The sequence below is a fragment of the Dromiciops gliroides genome, chromosome 3, assembly GCF_019393635.1.
Source record: "Dromiciops gliroides isolate mDroGli1 chromosome 3, mDroGli1.pri, whole genome shotgun sequence".
In the NCBI taxonomy this organism is placed as follows: Eukaryota; Metazoa; Chordata; class Mammalia; order Microbiotheria; family Microbiotheriidae; genus Dromiciops; species Dromiciops gliroides.
In genome coordinates this window covers 509729280-509743327 of record NC_057863.1, presented here as the reverse complement: position 1 = coordinate 509743327, position 14048 = coordinate 509729280, and the positions used below count along the sequence as shown (strand labels likewise).

General features: G+C 37.3%; 1 protein-coding gene across 1 annotated transcript in view; it reads right to left on the bottom strand.

Moving 5' to 3' along the window:
• Positions 1-14048, bottom strand: part of LOC122747862 (protocadherin Fat 3-like) — a 773714-nt gene that overhangs the window by 573871 nt on the left and 185795 nt on the right.

The window sequence follows — 14048 nt, the reverse complement described above, 5'->3', positions numbered from 1 at the left end:
AAGTTCCTTGGGGCAGCTAGATGGCACAGTGGATAAAGCATGGCCCTGGATTCAGGAGGACCTGAGTTCAAATCCGACCTCAGACACTTGACAGTTACCAGCTGTGTGACCCTGGGCAAGTCACTTAACTCTCATTGACCCACAAAAAACAAAACAAAACAAAACAAAAAACTACAACAACTTAAGGTCCTTGTGAGTAAGGATTGTTTCATTCTTTGTAATTGTATCCCAAATGCCTAGTACAGTGTGTCATGATAGCCACCTTGTAAATGCTTATTAATTGAATGACTGACTGTATTTGCTTTTATCCTCTTATTTTCAATTAGAGGGTCAGTTTATTGAAGACAAAGCCTTGGTATCCAGGGGTGTGTGCTAGTAAATATTTAACAACCTTCTCTAGTGGAAAATAAAGTACTCTAAAACACATTTGAAAGGTGAATCTTCATTATTAACCTTTTTCTCAAGTTTTCTTAAGTCTGGACAATAAAGAATACAATGAATCAAGTTTGGATTTTCATGGTTGACTGAGTTCCAAGATATACATTCCTACAATGAAAATTTTAGTTAGCACAGTGCCTGACACATAGTAGGTACTTAATAAATGTTCATTAAATAACTGGCTGGCTTTAGGTAGCAAATTTGAGCTGGCTCCAGTACAATCCTAGGGGAATCCCATCTTACTGCCAAACCCTACCTATTAGGAAGTAATTTATACACTTAAATGATTAGACTAATCAAGATAACAGCTCATTTTACAAAGTGCTTTTCTCACTTAAAAAAACAACACAGATGGTAATAGGTAGGTAGGTAGCATGAGTATTATTTTCCCCATTTTACGGATGAGGAAACAGAAAGAGACCTTAAGAGACATGTTTAGCCTCAGAGCAAGGACAGAAACCCAGGTTTTCTTAGGATACTACCCTCCCTCTTGGCAGCTTAGTAAATATCTGATAAAATAATGATGATTTTTTTAAAAAAGGTTTTTAAAAACCCAGGAGTTATTCTGCAAAATGATGATGATAAAAAAGTCATCTGTAAACAGATGGAAAACAGCAAAGAAGCAGATGGAGAAGGGGTAACATTTTGTAAAAAGGAAAACATGTTTTTGTAATATATATTTGTAGCAATAGTCTATGTTTACACAGACCTTTATATAGTATGTCATAGATTTATGTTGTTTATCATGGGAGGATCACCCACCTCCAATATACCTATCTCTAACTTAGTAGGTAACCTCGGAGTGGGTCCCACTGCTAGTGTCAAAGGAAAAAATTGAACCCGTTTTCCTAATTCTAGGTCCAATATTCTATCCCCTATACCATACCACCTCTTTATTATGTCACCCCGATGGTGTGGTTACTCTTAATCCTACTTTCCAGATGAGAAAATTGAGGCACATGGTGGTTGTGACTTTCCCACAATCACAGAGCTAGCAAGCAGCAGCATTAGCACACAACTTTAGGTTTCCTGAGTCCAAGGCCAGGGGCTTTCTACATTGCATTCTCTCCTGTAGTTCTTTAAGGTTAATCCTGTTGCCCTTATGTCTTATTCTATAATTAAATTCAAGTTATATGTGTACATCCATATCCCTTAAATTTTCATCTTAATTCTATGAATTTTTTTTTGGTTGAGATATTTCTGATTCATTGTACAACATTTAGCAAGGCATTATTCTCACCAGCATGTTGACTTAAAAAAATATATATATATTGAGCCACATGTTAACTATGTTATGCAAATGAAAGTCAGCTGCTCTGTGAATTTAATCACAGAAAGTGACCATAGAGTAGGTAATAAAATCTACACAGTCCAATAGGAAAATGTGGAGAGTCCTATTATATCCAATAATTCAAACACCAGCACCCAGAATTTAATATACATTGAATTGAATCCTACATACAACTCTTTGTAGATTTTGCCTGTCGATAAGACACACTTTCATAAAACCCAGCAAGCTAAAAATACAGGCTGAAGCCCATTTTCATTTTCATTTCATTCTCTTTTCAATGAAACACTGCAACAGTAGTAACACCACATAAATATTTATCAAACTCCATAACTCTCTTTGTACTGCAATGCTAAATGAAAGTATCCTTCAACCTGCATGCAAAAACCCCACACAAGTTTCACAAAACTAAAATGAGATGCAAGTCATTTGAAAGAACAGAAAAAACATATAATAAATGCATAAATATATATATATTTATATATATGGATGCATATTTGAATTTCATTGCCTTCCTGTGTGTCCTAGAGTCCATTCATCCCTATACTCATTCACTCATTCACTCTCTAAGTAAAAACTCATTAAGCAACTACTGTGTGCAAAGAAGTGGGTTATATACTGAGAAATAAAGAAATGTGACTAAGAAGTAATCCCTACCCTCAGAGAGCTTCTATTTTGGTGAAGCACATGAAATGTGTGCCCTGATAAACATAATACAAATTAGAATTTGAGTGATGTGGAAGAGAAAAACCAGCATATTTTTAGATTTGTGATCACCACAAATGGCTCTGAATATTTATTTATAATGTTAGAAAAAAAATCCAAAAAGCAATTGTCATTGATTATGTTTTCCTGGCAAATTTATAACTGAGGCCAATTTAATAATAAGCATAAGGGACCCTAAAGACCAGGGGAGGCAAGATAAGTCAATCTTTTTTAAATGTTAAGAACTATTCCCTATTTAAGATAGCAAGACCACATATTGAGAAAAAGCTGCAACACTTTCCAAACTCTTGTCTTACCCCATTATTAGGATTATTTAATTAGGGTTGTCATTATTTTTTATCACTGACTACTTACAATACCAGGAGTGAGAGCTTGATACACAATGCAGATGTTATTACAGATTCTAACCAACAGGCTTTCCATTAAAACCCAAACTGCCTCCAACCAACAGCTCGGAAAAGGTCAAGAAGAAGGTGCCTGATGAAAGGAGTAATAAAAACATGCTGTTCACTCTTTCCCAGAACCATCTAATCCTTTTCCCCACCTGGCTTATATGACAACTACTAAGTTCATCTGAATGTAATACAGTGTTCGAGGCTCCTCAGGGAAACATTATTTTGATTCTGGAATAATTAGGGGAGAGAAGTTTAGAGTGAAAGTTAAAAATCCACAGCCATGGAAAGTCCCCACTGTCACTGGCTCATAACTCCATTCCCTCTGGTTTGGTCTGGACCCAAATGGAAATTTTAGGGGCAAGTCTGGGCCAGAATTCAATGAGCCTCTTTTTGAGTTAGGTGAGTTGGGGTAAAAAATGTCACATTTGAAAACGAATGGTATGGGGGTGGGAAGTCATTCGAGTTGGGCTTCTCATAAATAACTCTGAAACTGCCAAGCGCCATCTGTCTTCCTCCTTGACTCATCACTGAGGAGTTTCCAAAGAAGTTTTCGGGAATATAACTAAGGAGAGTAAGAGTCACAAATCATATGAAATGTGAAGTCTGGTGCCTCAGCACATGAAGGAAAGAAGGTTTTTACTGCATTACATAAGGCAATGGACTGGATGCTATAAGAGTTAATTTTGACTTCCTCATACCAAAACGGTGCTTTTTTATCCCTGACAAAACTCATGGACTATATATAGTCTTCACCCTTCTCTCTTCCCTGATTGTCATTCATTCACTCATCAAACCAGCGCATAGCACGATAATTTACACAAGGTAAGTGCTTAATAAATGCACATTGCATTCAGCTGAGTAACTCTAGTACAAGGTAGGCATTTGTAAGAGTGATGGGGCACTCAGAGGAGAGATCACTTCTGGCTAGACATATCAACAACTTGTATGGTTTTTCCTCACATTATACTTGAGAACAGGGACTTTTTTGCCTTTTTTTGGATCCCCAGTGCTTAGTACAGTGCCTGACACATAGCAAACACAATAAATGCCTGCTGACTGACAAAAAAAGTTTATTGTTTTCTGGAGGAGGCAGCATTTGGGAAATGACAAGAAGAATAAAAATGAATGAGGGAGAGGAGGAGGAGGGTACTAGAGACATAAGGAATAGCTGGAACAAACACACAGAAGCACAGGGAGACTTTTGGATAATAGCAAGTAGTACAATCTGACCAGAATACAGGGTTCATGAATCAGATCAGTATGAAATAAAGTGGAGTAGGTAGGATGGGAACAAACTGTGGATGGCTCTGAATGCTAAGCTAAAGGTTTCATGTTTTTTCCTACTGGAAACTTACCTGGCAGGCACTGAAGTTTTTAAAGCAAAGCAAAAAGGGCATTCAAGTTATACCTTATGAGAGACCAATGAAGTCTGATGCAAAGAGCATTGGAAAGGGAGTTAGGACACCTGGGTCCTAGTTCTGGCTATTATTTCTTTGTAATGTGACCTTGGGAAGATCATTTCAACAATGACTCTCTGTTTGCTCATCTAAAATATAAATGGTTTGGCCTAAATCAGTAGCTCTTAGGCTGGGATTCACATACACCCCCCATTCCTAAGAGATCCGTAAGGGTTCATAGATTTTAGGGGATCCATGAACTTCGATGGGGGGCTTATATCTTTAGTTTCCCTAACCTTGAAATTCCTTTGTAATCCCATGAATTTTATTTTATGCATTTAAAAACAGTTTTTTCTAAGGAGTTCACAGGCTTCGCCAGACTGTGAAAAGGTCTATGTCTCTATCTTTCTCCTCTCTGTCTCTTTCTCTGTCTCTGTCCCTCTCTGTCTCTCTCTCTCTGTCTCTCTCTGTCTCTGTCTCTCTGTCTCTGTCTCTCTGTCTCTGTCTCTGTCTCTGTCTCTGTCTCTCTCTCTCTCACACACACACACACACACACACACACACAGAGCTTAGAAGAATACTAAGACCCTACTCAGAACCAACAAAATATAGTTATATATGAATCTGGCATCAACAAGGAAGATAAAATAGAGATAGTAAAGCAAAGGAGACCATTTAAAGAAGTTTTTATGGCAAAAGCAACAAGACTTAAACTGAAATCACAAAGAACATATGACAATATCTCCAAAAAAAGTACAAGGTATGCAATAGAGATCAAGCAAGCTCTGACAGCTTGTACCTAGGTGGAAGGGCTTTCCACTATGGTGTTATAGTCTGCCAACAGCTTATGTCTGCCATGGTTGGGCCTGTCTTGTTAAGTAAAGAGAAGCTAATCACCAGGAGAATAGCTACTAGATGATAAAAAATTTGGTCATAGTAACCCATTATGTACAGATACACAACTATGTATGCATATTTGTATGGAACGTGTCCTTTTCAAATGACCCTCAGTCCTGCATAGTCCCCTTCTTCACCTGTGATGGAGAGCCAATGGTAGAACAAAGACAGATGATGCTAAGATTTATCCAGGATGAGGAGGTGTATCAGATGTAGTTTTTACCAGAAGGTGTAGCTGTATCAAAGAGGAACACAGCTGTATTGAAATAGGGAAGTTTATGAAATTATTAGGCTTTCCCCCCCATTAATAACACTACTATTTCTAAACTGGGACAACCCTTAAGACTTTTATTTCTGTCGACACAGCAGAAAGGGAAAAAAGGCTTTCTGTTCAGCAGACCTAGCCCTGCAACTATAGGAAGAGGTCTGGAAATCATAGGCCAGAGAAACTGAAGCCCTATTCATTTCCATTTCCTCCCTTTATAAACCAAAGAACTGTTAACAATGCACATTGCAATACATTAGACTCAAAACGTTGTCATAAAGAGATGAGCACAGTATTGGTGGAGATCAACTACAATACTACAAACCTCAGGTACGTAGCTACTACAAATAACACAATCTCAGTTATCATTATGCACAATGCATACAGAGATGCCCAACGCACTGAAAACCCATCACAAGCCCCAAATGGGAGGCATCCTTGATTTCTGGTGATACTGCAATCAAGGTGAATAAATATCTTTCTTCCCTCTCCCTTTCGCTCTTCTCTCTTCCCCTTTTTTGTCTCCCTCATGACCTTATGATTTCATTGGCATAGGAAATTCCTGGTGTGAAAATTACCTCCATCAAGGCACATCAGCAATACTACTGTAACTTGAGTCTTAGAGAATTGCTTTATGCAATGAGAGCTTCAGTGAATTGCCCATGATAATAAATCCAGTATTTGTCAGAGGTAGAATTTAAGGCTATGTACTATGATGCCTCGCTATTTTTAAAAGTCAAATTTGTTAAATTTTAGGATTTTGTTGCTCTTAAATACTTTTAAAACTTTCTATGTAAAATACTCAATCTAATTATACATATATAACCTATATCAGATTGCTTACTGTCTTGGGGAGAGGGGAGAGAGGGGAAAAAATTTGAAAGTAGAAATCTTATAAAAGCAAATGTTGAGGGGCAGCTAAGTGGCGCAGTGGATAGAGAATCAGCCCTGGAGTCAGGAGGACCTGAGTTCAGATCTGACCTCAGACACTTGAAACTTACTAGCTGTGTGACCTTGGGCTAATCACTTAACCCCAGTTGCCTCACTTAAAAAAAATTGGAAAAAAACCCCAAATGTTGAAAGTTACCTCTACATGTAACTAGAAAATAAATACTATATTGCTTGAAAAAAATACTTAATCTGCAATGTGTTAAAGGTCAGAGATATCATTAGGGAATAAGGATTCTAATTTGGTGAAGTGGATAGGACTTGGAGTCAGGAAGACTCAACTCCCTGATTTCAAATCTGGCATTAGACATGAGCTGTGAGACTGTGGGCAAGTCACAACCCTGTTTTCCCATTTGGCTCAGTTTCCTCATCTGTAAAATGAGCTGGAGAAGGAAAGGTCATACCACTCCAGTATTTTTGCCAAGAAAACCCCAAATGGGGTCATGAAGAGTAAGATACAATTGAACAACAGATCCATTTGTAGGAAGGTTTTGTAAATAGATGACAAGGAATCCTCCAAGAATTCACTCAAATACATGTTGTTGTCAATGTGATGGGTGTTTGGTACTAGGATCAGTCTTTAATAACACAGTACACTGTCAGGACAAAGTCTATTATCATAAAACGTTTCAAAGTACCATTTATTGTAAAATTATGATAGAATTCCAGAAAGTTACTACTCTTAGGAAACCTACAACATGATTCATTAAAGAGAACCTAGAGAATAGTTATTCACAAGATAACAACTCATTCATATTGCACCTTATAATTATCAAAATGTTTTACATAGGTTACCTAATTAGATCTATGGGACAGTGGGAATTTTGGGGGGTGGAGTAAGCATTGTTCCTATTTTAAATATTCAAGAACTGAGACTGAGGAGTCAATGATCCTGGTCTTCTAACTTAATTAGAAAAAAAGAAATGATAATCCACTCTTTTTCTTTTTTTTTTTTTTTTGCAGGGCAATGGGGGTTAAGTGACTTGCCCACGGTCATACAGCTAGTAAGTATCAAGTGTCTGAGGCCGGATTTGAACTCAGGTACTCCTGAATCCAGGGTCAGTGCTTTATCCACTGAGCCACCCAGCCGCCCCCAGATAATCCACTCTTACAACCAGGATCTCAACATCTATTGAATCTCATATGTTCAGCATGGAATGACAAAAAAAAAACCCCAACCCTCAAACTAGAAACAAGAATTAAGTAAGAATCCTAGTCAGGGATTCAGGGTTCAAAACAAAGAGAAGTAATCTCCTTCTGGTATTGCAAAGGTGTTGAGGAAATTAAGCCAATTCTGAAGGTCAGAAGGGGAGCCAGGTGCTAGTCTAGTATAAACAGACTAGAAAGCTGACCTACCAGTGGGAAGAGGTCAGCGAGACATAGCTGAGGTAAGACACAGAAACAAGGAAAAGTGAAACCTTTTAAGATGTGACAGTAAAATGAATCTTTACTTGGTCCATACTATAATCTTCCTGTTTTAAAAACCTAGCCATCTGTATTTTATTGCTATTTTTGTGTTTTCTTTGGGTTTCTTTGTCTTGGTAAATGGAGATTTGTCTTGCTAAAAGGAAAGAGGTTTGTGTGCACTTAGGCAAGGAGAAACTGGGGTACATGGCTCCCCCTGAATGCCTAGTTGGGAGGCAGCCATGGCCATGTAAGGCAAAGGCCCTCTCAGAACATTTTTTAGGCTTCTGAGGCTGTTAAAATTCAATCCTTTAACAGATTCATGATCTCCCTGACACTAATACTTACTCAATCAGTACAGAGCCCACCTTTTCCGTATCTTCTCATCCTATGCAATTTCCATCAATGTCCTTTCAGAATGTAAGTAATTAGTCAGCCAACAGACATTTATTAAGTATTTACTGTGTGTGGGTCAGAGGTTGTGCTAAGTACTGACATTTCACAAAAGCATCCACAAGAGCAAGGCAAATAACTAGGAACATGCTGAAAGCTTTTAATGAAAAGAAAGAGTATAATTTAATCAAATATCTAGAAAGATTTTCCTCTAATAATATACATAATTTCATTGTTTATCCATCCCTAACCTCTTCTGACTTCCAGCCTGCCTAATGGCTATCTCAAAATGGATGTCCTGTAGACACCTCAAACTCAAGAAATACAAAACAGAATTCATTATCTTCCTTCCTCCACCTCTGAACCCTTTCCCCTCTTCTGCATTTCCCTATTACTGTTAAGGGCAAGACCATCCCTGCAATCATCTAGGCTCAAGCCTTTGGTGTTACCTTCAACTACTCACTCAACTTCACCCCACACATCCAGTAACCAAGTCTTGTCATTTCTATCTTTCCATTGCTCAAACATGTTCCCTTCTCTCTACTCACACAACCATCACTCTGGTGCAAATCTTTATTACTTCATACCCAAATTGTTATAATAGCTTGATTATTGGTCTCCCTGCCTGAAGTCTCCCCCTACTCTAATCTATCCTTCTCTAAGATGTCAAAGTGACCTTCCTAAAGCTTGAATCTGACCATTTTACCTCCATCCCCCTCCTTCCTCACTCAATACCCCAATCACCTAAATGATCAAATGTATAACCCTCAGTATGGCTTTTAAAACCATTCACAAATGGGGGGGGGGCAGCTAGGTGGTGCAGTGGATAGAGCATCAGCCCTGGAGTCAGGAGTACCTGAGTTCAAATCCAGCCTCAGACACTTAATATTTATTAGCTGTATGACCCTAGGCAAATCACTTAATGCCAATTGCCTCACTAAAAAACAAACAAACAAACAAAACCCAACATTCTCAAACTCACTCTTCTCTATCTCTCCAGTCATTTTACATTTTATCACCATCCAAACACTCTGTGATTCAGCAACATGGGTCTTTCTTTGTTTCTCTAAGATCTCCATCTCCTAACTCCAAGCTTCTCAATGGCTGTCCATCCCAGGAATGTCCTTCCTCTTCACTTCTGCCTACTGGGTTTCTTGTCTTCCTTCAAGACTCAACTCGAATCCCACCTTTCACAGCAGGCCTTTCCCAGACTTCTCCTTTCTCACTCTCAAAAGACCTACCTTCTGAGATTACCTCCCATTTAATTAAATGCTTATTATCTTTTTTATTTACTACACTGTATATATTTCAAATGTACATAACTTACATGTTGTTTCTCCCATGAGACTGACCTTCTTGAGGGCAAGGACTGTAATTTTTGCCATTATTTCTAAGACCAATCCTTAGAACAGTGCCTGTCACATTGTAAGCACATAATAAATGTTTCAGTGATTAATTTTCCAATAATAACTATGCCCAAAAGTCTTCGATGGTTTGAGCACATTTTCAAAAAGTTCAAATTTCACCACTGTGGTCTCTGCTTACCTCTTGAATATTATATCCCATTCTATGTATAAAAACCCTCTGCTCTGGGGCAGCTAGATGGCACAGTGGATTAAGCACCGCCCTGGATTCAGGAGGACCAGAGTTCAAATTTGGCTTCAGACACTGGACACTTACTAGCTGTGTGACCCTGGGTAAGTCACTTAACCCTCATTGCCCAGCAAAAAACAAAAACAAAAAAAACCCAAAATGACAAAAAACCCACCTCTGCTCTTACCCTTTTACCAACCCAATCAACATACTTTCACCAGGGGAAACCCACTAAGCAACTCCCTGAACCTCAGTTTCCTCATGTCTGAAATGAGGGGATTGACTAAATAATCTTAAAAGAGTCTCCCATTTCTCAATTCCATGACCCTACTTCAACATCTATGCTTACTATGATCCAGAAAAGATCTGAAAAATCAGCTCTAAATATTCAAAATTAACAAATGTGGAGTATGAGATGTGGGTCACTCCAAATATATTCCTTTTAATTACCTTAGGTAAACCAAATAACAAAATCAACAGTCAGGTTTTTTTTTGTGTGTGTGTGTGGGTACAAAGTATTTTTTAAAAGATAAACTATTGGTTTAAAATATATAATGAGTACATATATGTATAAATACATACACACATACAAACACACACACACATATATACATATGTATATGAAGTGAAACCTCTGAGTTGTGAAGATTATATATTAATGTTATAGCATACATTAAGAGTTAAACCTCTATAGGAAAAAACTGATTAAATTGCATCTTCCAGATTAGTGATTTAAATAATAATCAAATCCACTGTAGTTGGAGCTCTAGTTAATCCATTTAAAATGCACACTGTTAAACATTTATTAAGTGTCTGTGTACAGTAAAGAATTTCAAGGCATGGTTCTGTTTCCTGAGTTCCAGGGAAAAACAAAACTATAATCTATGGGAATTTTTTTAAAAGACTTAACCAACAGAAATGCAGTGTAACAGATAACCACATCCTTATTGTTCTCATTTCTAGTGCTTATGAAACGACAAGAAGGTATTTTTTAAGAAGAATACTAGAAAATGACCACTAATGAAGACTAGTGAATTATACACATTTTTGAAAAGGAGGAAAAAGGGGAAGAAGTTTGTTTTAAAAGATAGCAGACAAAGAAAGAAATAGCACCTTACATAACAGCAATAATCTAGGACACACTTTATTCTGGGCCCCCAGCTAAATTTAGGGACAAGCATCAAATCTCTTGACAGCTGAACTCAATCATTGGTTAGCAACATAAACCCAAATGAGGTTGGGTCATTCTGTCTAAAAGGCCCAGAGAAATCCAGTGTGTCCTTTGAGGAAAGACTCATTAACTGCAGAAAGAATAAACAGCCTGGTGCCTCAAATGCAATTCAAACTGTGACTTTTAGCACTTCACCAGAGCAAAGGGCTGATGAATCATTCAATAGCGCTTAAACTATTGCTAACCCAACAGCATCATGCTAATGACTTCTCATGTTGGACAACCGATTGCCAAACTTATCCTCAACACTGCCTCAAGTTGGCAAGAATCCAAGCAATCATTCTGAGTCAGCTTCCAGGGGTTTATAGGTTGCTAATTAGCAAAATTCTTGCAGAGGTGAGAGGGGAAGTTGTGAATATTATTGTACAGAAAATCTAATCTTCAGGAAAGATTTCAACACCCAAATCAAAGTCTTTATTTCTTACAAGTAGAAGAAGATGGTTACATTAATAAAAAGAAAAGAAAAAAGGTTACACAATGAGGGAAAGAATGTAATAAGTCCCATGATTTTAGAAATTAAAAGTCTCTTATAAACAATGAATTAACTCAAAGCTTATGTAACACATTGGAAAGGGCCCTTGACTAGTAGAATATAAGCTCCCTGAGGGCAAGTAGTGGTTTGAGTTTTGTTTGTCTTTCCATCCCTCGACATCTAGCATTAAATACTAGAGATGAGAGGGGGAGGGGGGAGGGGAGAGGGGAGAGGGGAAGAGGGAGAGGGAGATAGAGAGAGGGGAGGGCGGGATAGATAGAAATATAGATCAATAAACAGATATAGATGATGGATGCATGTATAGATATAGATAGAAAAACAGATGATAGATGATAGATAGATGCATATATGCATATATACACATATATACAGCATTTATTGTTTACTATGTGTACTAAGTCCTATGTTAAGATCCTAGAATAAAAGTGCAAGCAAAAAAAAAAAAAGGTCCCTACTACCCTCAAGGAGTTTACCAATCAACTGCATTACACATAGTAGACTGAGAGGGAAGACACTAGCATCATCAGTAGGGGATTGAGGCAGGCTTCTTGCATAAAGTTAGATTTGAACTGAGTGCTAAAAGTAGTCAGAGAAATTAAGAGACAGGTGAGGATGGAGAATGTTCCAAGCACGGAGGACAACCAAGTCACAATACAAATGCGGCTTAACACATTGGCAAATAATATATAATAAAATTGAATTAAAGCATATTTTAGGCTTCAATGTACGCTTCATTTAGGCGATGAAAACACATGTTCATTGATTTGTTCTCAGCTAAAATGGAGTTAGAGAACATCAACTCTCTCAACAACTCTCTCATTTTACGTATGAGGAAAATGAGGTACAGAGAGGCTGTGACTTGCCCAGGGTCACAGAGCTATTGAAGCATCTGAAGCAAGATTTGAAATCAGGTTTAATCCAATTTCATGACTCTATCCACTATTTACACTTAGAAAATTGTTATTCAGAAGTGGGGGCTAGACTAAAATTTAAATATCCCAGAGGTGTTTCTTTTTAGATATTTTTTTAGTTTGATATTTTCCTCTCCCTTTTTCTCCTTTATTATAAAAGATGGCAGGGGTGGGATAGAGAAGGAAAGGAGGAATATACAGAGAAATGTTGGTGATATGAAAACAAATGATATAAATTTTATTTTAAAATATTTGAATATAAAGTCGATGTTTGGTGGGCAAAAGATGATATTGTCTACTCCAACTGTATATACTTTAAAATACTTTAAAAATATTTCTCCTATAATAGGGCCTGGACCTGAGATTTTATTAGAATAGAAAGTGTCCAGGTAAAGAATCTAAATTTCCTCTACCTATACAAGTCAATACATCCTCTCCAACTCAAACTTAGAGGTGCATCAAGTACTAAGGTTAAGTGACTTGTCCAGGCTCATGCAGCCAATATATATAAAAGTCTGGATCTGAACTCAAGACTCCCAGGGAATGAGGCTAGCTATCCGGTATAACAAACTGCCTTTTACCCTGTTTAAGTACTAAAATATCTCCATTTTATATTACTTTTGTTCTAGTAATACTAATAGTCATTATGACACTTAGGATTTAAAGAATGGTTGTCAAAATCCCCTGGGCATCCACTAGGGAAAAACCACTGTATTTGGTTTCAAGGACTTTGCAGAATACCAACAGGACAAATCTGGTTTTAAGAAACTTAAAATCTGGAGGAGATGACCAGAGGAATATGATTTATGAATGGAAATATGTATATATGTGTGTGTATATGTATATATATATGTATATATATATATACACACATGTGTATACACTTATACTTGACACAGAAAAATACATGAATGCAAACATAATTCCATACAAATGTGAGAGGCTGAATGGGTTACAACTGAGCCACTGCAGTAAAGGTGTGAAATAATATTTGCTCATCTTTTTAAAAAAGCATTTCTTATAGAAAAATAATTTGCATAGCAAAACCTAGATTATCTAATTTTATACCAGTATATGTATGAACACACACACATACATACACACAAGTACACATATGCATATAAAAGCACCATGTTTAAGATCAGTATCTCAGAGAATGCCGAATGTCAGTGCTTATTGTTTAAAGTTGTAATAGGCCCATGAAAAATGATAGAAACCAAACAATTGATTCAATATCATTACAGAAAAAGAACCATGGCAAAAGGAAGAAGTAGGATATAAAATCCATTTAAGAATCCATTTCACACTTCTAATTTAAAGCCAATTCTGCCATAATTTACTTTACTAGGCCCCTATATTTTCATGAGGGTCAAGAGTGCAATCAACAGAGGTGACAATAGTTATTTGCAGCTATCAAAAGATAAAGTGACAGCAGTAACTGAGCCAGTGACTAATAAAAATCCTGGGGCTCCCACTGAAAACTGAATTACTAAATCAAAAAGCCCTCTCCCTTAGCCCCCATGTGACTGTTATAACAAAAGCTTTTAACGTATGTCAACCTGGCATCAAATACATGTTTGCAATTTAACTGAGTTCAGTACAATGAAGCTGGACTCACTGGTGCATAAACCCATCATTTTGCTTCTCCGTGAACATTTACAGAAGGTAA